This window comes from Oncorhynchus keta, chromosome 23 (assembly GCF_023373465.1).
Source record: "Oncorhynchus keta strain PuntledgeMale-10-30-2019 chromosome 23, Oket_V2, whole genome shotgun sequence".
Lineage (NCBI taxonomy): Eukaryota > Metazoa > Chordata > Actinopteri > Salmoniformes > Salmonidae > Oncorhynchus > Oncorhynchus keta.
Window position 1 is genome coordinate 5,120,692 of NC_068443.1, and position 9,064 is coordinate 5,129,755.

The following is a 9,064-nucleotide window of genomic DNA, read 5'->3' on the forward strand; positions in this document are numbered from 1 at the left end:
TGATCTAGCTGGCTGGACTGCCTAGCACAGCCTTGATGTCCCAAATAGCACCCTATTCCCTGTATAGTGCACTACTTTTGACCAGAGCCCTATGGCACCCTATTCCCTATATAGTGCACTACTTATGACCAGAGACCTATGGCACCCTATTCCCTATATAGTGCACTACTTTAGACCATGACCCATATGATTCTGGTCAAAGGTAACGCACCGTATAGGGAATAGGGTGCCATAGGGCTCTGGTCGAAAGTAGTGCACTATATAGGGAATAGGGTGCTATTCAAACGGCAACATTTATCTCTCTCTCCACATAGTTTATCATACTGACTTTTTTCACCATAGCGAAAATCCCCTTTATAAACCCTGCTGTCGCTTTAGTAAGTGATTAATATGGCCTTGCGTTGTTGGATAGTCCTCATTGTCGATGTAATAATGCATCAATACCCAGGGACAATACAGAGATCCATGACAACTGTTACAGTTATTTCTGTTTCTTATGTTAAGGCATGTTGTGTTGTTGCTATGGGAACCAATGTGATACATGAACAGCAGTTTTATTCGCTGATCTGTAAATAAGTGTTCGCTCAAATTGACAAGATCTATGCAGTCCGGGATCTTAAGAACAACACATGTGTTAACATAATTGTACGAATTGGATTGGTAACATATATCATACAAATTGCACAATGTTATTTTGTATTATTATTTTTTTACATTTTGCAGGACGCAACATATCATACAAAATGGATGCCTTAGAACACAATTCGATGATAACGATCCCTATTGGACCACGACGTTAAACCTCGGGTTAGGGACGGGCAGATCGGGTTAGGGACGGGTAGATCGGTTTAGGGACGGGCAGGGTTATTTTTGTCATCAATAACTAGTGTCCTGGCAGCGTATCACTAAACTGATCATTAACATTTTGAAGAGGAGCCATTTTGTCATGCTCTGCTGCGCAGTACGGTCGTATCTGACTGACTAACATCATAACATGGTGTCAGAAGCCCTTCCAACCTTGTCAAATATAAAACAGGAGAGATTATTTCACAGAAAATAATAACGTTCCTTGAGTTTAGGGTGACGGAGAGTAGCTAACGGCTCTCTCTCTCGTGTCTCATCGTTGAGCAGAGCAGCCCAAGTGGAGCTGTTGCTATGGTTACTCACAGACTCACAGTCACCGTGAGTAGAATGCATGCAGAGTGAGCTGCCTGCACACAGGGAGCGAGTGACAGACAGCGAATTGATTTTCTGATTTCGAGTTTTGGGCCGGGCCGGGCCTTAAATTTGACAGAAGCAATCGGGCCTGAGTAGGGCTAGGTCTTAAAATGCATGCCTGTTCAGGGCTTTACATAGTACACAAAAAAACAGGCACCCGTTTTGAATCAAAACTACTGGTTGGATTATACAAACCTTCCGGGGGGGGGCATCACTTTAAGTCCATTTCGGCAATATCACTTCACACATTCAAATGAGAGTCCTCCCAAAAACCTGTATTTTATGAGCACAGTATGTCCTCTCTTACAAAAATGAACCATGGTAGTACAATGGGGAGGAGACCATGGTATTTCCACCAGTACCATGGTATTTTCCTGTCGTTATAGTGACCAAAACAAACATGATATTTGTTTCATTGTAATTAGTTACCATGGTACACAAATTAACAATGGTAGTACAATGAGAAAAATGACCATGGTAGTACAATGAGAAAAATGACCATGGTAGTACAATGAGAAAAATGACCATGGTAGTACAATGAGAAAAATGACCATGGTTTTGTACGAGCAGCATGTAGTGAGACATGAAAGCAAGGTAGCTAGTTGTTTACAATGTATTATGATGGTCTGTGTCCCATCGTTTTTCAGTTAAAGAACCCAAAAACATAGTAATTTATGGTACTCACGTAATTAAACGTTGACTACTCGCTCTGCAATGGCAAAGTGTAGGCCTAGTTAAACCTTGGGAGCTGAAGGGAGTCTGAAAACTTGAAGATTTAAAATAGTTTGTTTATCTGGTGTGTTTTTTTTTTCTTTTTCAGTTGGCTCTTTCTCATTCAACTGACTTGGCTACTCTTCTACAATTCTAGACGGTCAACATGCAAAAACAATTGTTTGTAAAAATGTATTAATTATCATCTTATCTCATAGATACATTTTCATCATGTAATTCTCAGAATATCCCTAAAAACAGCAAGTTTAACAATGTTTCCCTTTGTTTACACTCTGAACGTTCATTGGTCCTGTCGCCATGACTACGACAGGCTAGTTTGACTGGACCTAACTTTAGCCTACATTAGCTTATATACTAAAGGACTTGTATAAATGAATTAACCTATCAAAACACTTTAAAAAAAATAAAATAACAACAATTATATCCTTACACTCCACTTAACTGTAACGGTTTTCTAGGTGTGGTGAAGGAGAGTCGGACCAAAACGCAGCGTGTAGATTACGATTCATGTTTAATGAAAAAAACATACTAAACACAAACACTACAAAACAATAAACGTAACAAAAACCAAAACAGCCTAAACTGGTGCAAACTAACACTAGACAGTTACAAGGACACTAAGGACAATCACCCAACAAAACAACCAAAGAATTTGGCTGCCTAAATATGGTTCCCAATCAGAGACAACGATAAACACCTGCCTCTGATTGAGAACCACTCCAGACAGCCATAGACTCTGCTAGATCACCCCACTAGCTACAATCCCAGTATATACCAAAACCCCAAGACAAAACACACTACAATACAAAAACCCCATGCCACACCCTGGCCTGACCCAATACATAAAGATAAACACAAAATACTTCGACCAGGGCGTGACATTAACTTGGTGTTTCATATCATATGCTTTATAACCGTGATGATAACATTTCAAATATTTAGTTTATCTTGTGCTTCTCTCTTCATTTTTCGGTTAGCTTAGCTCTCTCAATCAACAGACTCACCGACTAGGCAGGCAAGCCCGAGAGCCTCTGTAGAGTAACTGCACGGGAAGAAAGAGTCGATCCCTCTTTGATCATTTTTGCTACCATTTATCGTAATTGTGCGTTAGCATCTTAGAATGTATAATGCAGGTTAAAACCATTGTATATTTCCGTGATTCAGATCTATACCATGGTATAAATTATGTTATAAACTGGGTGGTTCGAGTCCTGAATGCTGATTGGCTGACAGCCAATCATATCAGACCGTATACCACTGGTATGACAAAACGTGTATTTTTAGTGCTCTAATTACATTGGTAACCAGTTTATAATAGCAGTAAGGCACCTTGGTTGGCTTGTGGTATATGGCCAATATACCACGGCTAAGGGCTGTATCCAGGCACTCTGCGTTGCATCGTGCGTAAGAACAGCCCTTAGCCGTGGTATATTAGCCATATACCAAAACCCCTTGTGTCTTATTGGTTAATCATACAATGGTAATATGAAACATTTACAAAATAGCCCCCAACACTCTACTCAGCAAACTGGATGCAGTCTATCACAGTCTCATCCGTTTAGTCACCAAAGCCCCATATACTACCCACCCCTGCGACCTGTATGCTCTCGTTGGCTGGCCCTCACTACATATTCGCCGCCAAACCCACTGGCTCCAGGGCATCTGTAAGTCTTTGCTCGGTAAAGCCCCGCCTTATCTCAGCTCACTGGTCACCATAGCAGCACCCACCCGTAGCACGCGCTCCAGCAGGTACATTGCACTGGTCACCCCCCAAAGCCAACACTTACTTTGGCTACCTTTCCTTCCAGTTCTCTGCTGCCAATGACTGGAACGAATTGCAAAAATCCCTGAAGCTGGAGACTTATATCTCCCTCTCTAACTTTAAGCATCAGCTGTCTGAGCAGCTTACCAATCACTGTAAATAGCCAATCTGTAAATAGCACACCCAACTACCTCATCCCCATATTAATACTTAACCTCTTGCTCTTTTGCACCCCAGTATCTCTACCTGCACATCATCATCTGCACATCTACCACTCCAGTATTAATGCTAAATTGTAATTATTTTGCCTCTGTGGCCTATTTATTGCCTACCTCCCTCCTCTTCTACATTTGCACACACTGTACATAGATTTGTCTATTTTTTATTTATTTTGTTTATGAGTAACTCTGTGTTGTCGTTTTTGTCGCACTGCCTTGCTTTATCTTGGCCAGGTCGCAGTTGTAAATGAGAACTTGTTCTCAATTGGCCTACCTGGTTAAATAAAGGTGAAATAAAAAATGTAAAAACATATTTAGGTGCCATGGAAATACCACGGTAATACCATAATACTTCAAGGCTAAAACCATGGTACATTTTAATGATTCAGACCACAGTAGTACCATGGTACATTTTAATGATTCAGACCACAGTAGTACCATGGTACATTATTATGATTCAGACCACAGTAGTACCATGGTACATTTTTATGATTCAGACCACAGTAGAGCCATGGTACATTTGAATGATTCAGACCACAGTAGTACCATGGTACATTTTAATGATTCAGACCACAGTAGAGCCATGGTACATATGTATGATTCAGACCACAGTAGTACCATGGTACATTTTAATGATTCAGACCACAGTAGTACCATGGTACATTTTAATGATTCAGACCACAGTAGTACCATGGTACATTTTAATGATTCAGACCACAGTAGTACCATGGTACATTTGTATGATTCAGACCACAGTAGTACAATTGTACATTTTAATGATTCAGACCACAGTAGTACCATGGTACATTTTAATGATACTGACCACAGTAGTACCATGGTACATTTGTATGATTCAGACCACAGTAGTACAATGGTACATTTTAATGATTCAGACCACAGTAGTACCATGGTACATTATTATGATTCAGACCACAGTAGTACCATGGTACATTTTAATGATTCAGACCACAGTAGTACCATGGTACATTTTAATGATTCAGACCACAGTAGTACCATGGTACATTTGAATGATTCAGACCACAGTAGTACCATGGTACATTTGAATGATTCAGACCACAGTAGTACCATGGTACATTATTATGATTCAGACCACAGTAGTACCATGGTACATTTTTATGATTCAGACCACAGTAGAGCCATGGTACATTTTAATGATTCAGACCACAGTAGAGCCATGGTACATTTTAATGATTCAGACCACAGTAGTACCATGGTACATTATTATGATTCAGACCACAGTAGTACCATGGTACATTATTATGATTCAGACCACAGTAGTACCATGGTACATTTTTATGATTCAGACCACAGTAGAGCCATGGTACATTTTAATGATTCAGACCACAGTAGAGCCATGGTACATTTTAATGATTCAGACCACAGTAGTACCATGGTACATTTTAATGATTCAGACCACAGTAGAGCCATGGTACATTTGTATGATTCAGACCACAGTAGAGCCATGGTACATTTTAATGATTCAGACCACAGTAGTACCATGGTACATTTGTATGATTCAGACCACAGTAGTACCATGGTACATTTTAATGATTCAGACCACAGTAGTACCATGGTACATTTTAATGATTCAGACCACAGTAGTACCATGGTACATTTTAATGATTCAGACCACAGTAGTACCATGGTACATTTGTATGATTCAGACCACAGTAGTACAATGGTACATTTTAATGATTCAGACCACAGTAGTACCATGGTACATTTTAATGATACTGACCACAGTAGTACCATGGTACATTTGTATGATTCAGACCACAGTAGTACAATGGTACATTTTAATGATTCAGACCACAGTAGTACCATGGTACATTATTATGATTCAGACCACAGTAGTACCATGGTACATTTTAATTATTCAGACCACAGTAGTACCATGGTACATTGTTATGATTCAGACCACAGTAGAGCCATGGTACATTTTAATGATACAGACCACAGTAGTACCATGGTACATTTTAATGATACAGACCACAGTAGTACCATGGTACATTTTAATGATACAGACCACAGTAGTACCATGGTACATTTGTATGATTCAGACCACAGTAGAGCCATGGTACATTTTAATGATTCAGACCACAGTAGTACCATGGTACATTTTTATGATTCAGACCACAGTAGTACCATGGTACATTTGAATGATTCAGACCACAGTAGTACCATGGTACATTTGAATGATTCAGACCACAGTAGTACCATGGTACATTTGAATGATTCAGACCACAGTAGTACCATGGTACATTATTATGATTCAGACCACAGTAGTACCATGGTACATTTTAATGATTCAGACCACAGTAGTACCATGGTACATTTTAATGATTCAGACCACAGTAGTACCATGGTACATTTGTATGATTCAGACCACAGTAGTACAATGGTACATTTTAATGATTCAGACCACAGTAGTACCATGGTACATTATTATGATTCAGACCACAGTAGTACCATGGTACATTTTAATGATTCAGACCACAGTAGTACCATGGTACATTGTTATGATTCAGACCACAGTAGAGCCATGGTACATTTTAATGATACAGACCACAGTAGTACCATGGTACATTTTAATGATACAGACCACAGTAGTACCATGGTACATTTTAATGATACAGACCACAGTAGTACCATGGTACATTATTATGATTCAGACCACAGTAGTACCATGGTACATTTGAATGATTCAGACCACAGTAGTACCATGGTACATTATTATGATTCAGACCACAGTAGTAACATGGTACATTTTAATGATACAGACCACAGTAGTACCATGGTACATTTTAATGATACAGACCACAGTAGTACAATGGTACATTTTAATGATTCAGACCACAGTAGTACCATGGTACATTTTAATGATACTGACCACAGTAGTACCATGGTACATTTGTATGATTCAGACCACAGTAGTACCATGGTACATTTTAATGATACTGACCACAGTAGTACCATGGTACATTATTATGATTCAGACCACAGTAGTACCATGGTACATTTGTATGATTCAGACCACAGTAGTACAATGGTACATTTGTATGATTCAGACCACAGTAGTACCATGGTACATTTGTATGATTCAGACCACAGTAGTACCATGGTACATTTGTATGATTCAGACCACAGTAGTACAATGGTACATTTGTATGATTCAGGCCACAGTAGTACCATGGTACATTATTATGATTCAGACCACAGTAGTACCATGGTACATTTTAATGATTCAGACCACAGTAGTACCATGGTACATTTTAATGATACTGACCACAGTAGTACCATGGTACATTTGTATGATTCAGACCACAGTAGTACAATGGTACATTTTATGATTCAGACCACAGTAGTACCATGGTACATTATTATGATTCAGACCACAGTAGTACCATGGTACATTTTAATGATTCAGACCACAGTAGTACCATGGTACATTTTAATGATACTGACCACAGTAGTACCATGGTACATTATTATGATTCAGACCACAGTAGTACCATGGTACATTTGTATGATTCAGACCACAGTAGTACAATGGTACATTTTAATGATACAGACCACAGTTGTACCACGGTACATTGTATGATTCAGAACCACAGTAGTACCATGGTACATTTTTATGATTCAGACCACAGTAGTAACATGGTACATTTTAATGATACAGACCACAGTAGTACCATGGTACATTTTAATGATACAGACCACAGTAGTACAATGGTACATTTTAATGATTCAGACCACAGTAGTACCATGGTACATTATTATGATTCAGAACCACAGTAGTACCATGGTACATTTTAGTAAGGTTTTCAGTGTGGTTTGTGTGGGAATAAAAATGGAACAGGACACTAGTTGAGATGTACTCAACATTTCAACGATGGTGGCACATGATTTTCATACAATAAAACAGTGTCAAGGGTGACACTTATATGACAAGGTTTTAATGATTTGTCAAAAGAAATCAGTGTTTTCCACGGACATGAAGAAATTCCAGTAAACATTAACTGTGTCACCCTTTCTGTTGTTGATAGCTTAGTTCAAACAGCGTTCTATCGCAGCGTCGAACTAAAAAAGACAACTTTCTCTTTGGAATAGTTGGGCGAGAGTTCCGTCTGAAACAATAGAGTGCGCCTCTGTTTCATGCAGGGATAAATTGGGTGGGTTCAATTCACTTGAACGTTTGCTATTTTGCTTAACGGTTTGTACTGAACGATAGATTTCCACCAAAAACGTTCTTGGAACAGACCTCGAGGTAGGTTTGCTCCCGTTTGGTGGGTGTGGTGAGATGTGATTTGAAGCAATGAATGACGTTTTTAAAGGGCAATGGCCAAGCTGCTGACAGCTTTCCCCAACCCCTCCCCGTGTTTTAACTGGTCGTTCTGTTCAGCACCGTCTCAGTACAATTCCTTGCTTGTTCCAGAACGTAAAACGTTCCAAGGATCCCAGATTCCAAATACTGTATAACCACACCATCTGTTATTCAATCTTTTGCCAATACCAGCATCCACCAGTAGATGTCAGAAGAGTAACATATTAACCACTAACCTTCTCTTGAACTGTGTCCAGAGAAACATTGTCTGGGCTCTGCACTTGTTTCAGTGGCTTGGTGGTAGACTGGAATGCCTGGTCAATAACAATATAACAACCATTTCCTCATAAACATTACATGCCAGTTTGACAACTCAGTATATCAAAGTTCAGCCATGATGTCATATAGTAAGAACATGGTATAAGCATGGATAATACCAAGCACATAATACGAAGCACATATAAATATTATTATTATTATATTACTTTAATATTTATATGAGCAAGCATTTGTGCATGATCATTTTCACTGGTTAAGATGTGTTGTGGTTTATACTGTCACTGCCTTGTCATTTGAAACTCCATAGAGCTGTTTATTTATTTTATTAAATCAGTTAAGAACAAATTCTTATTTACAATGACGGTCTTCCCTGGGAACAGTGGGTTAAATGCCTTGTTCAGGGACAGAACGACAGATTATTTTTTTTACCTTGAGGGATTAGATTCGGCAACCTTTCAGTTACTGGTCCAATGCTCTAACACTAGGGTACCTGCCGCCTCCGCAATCTAA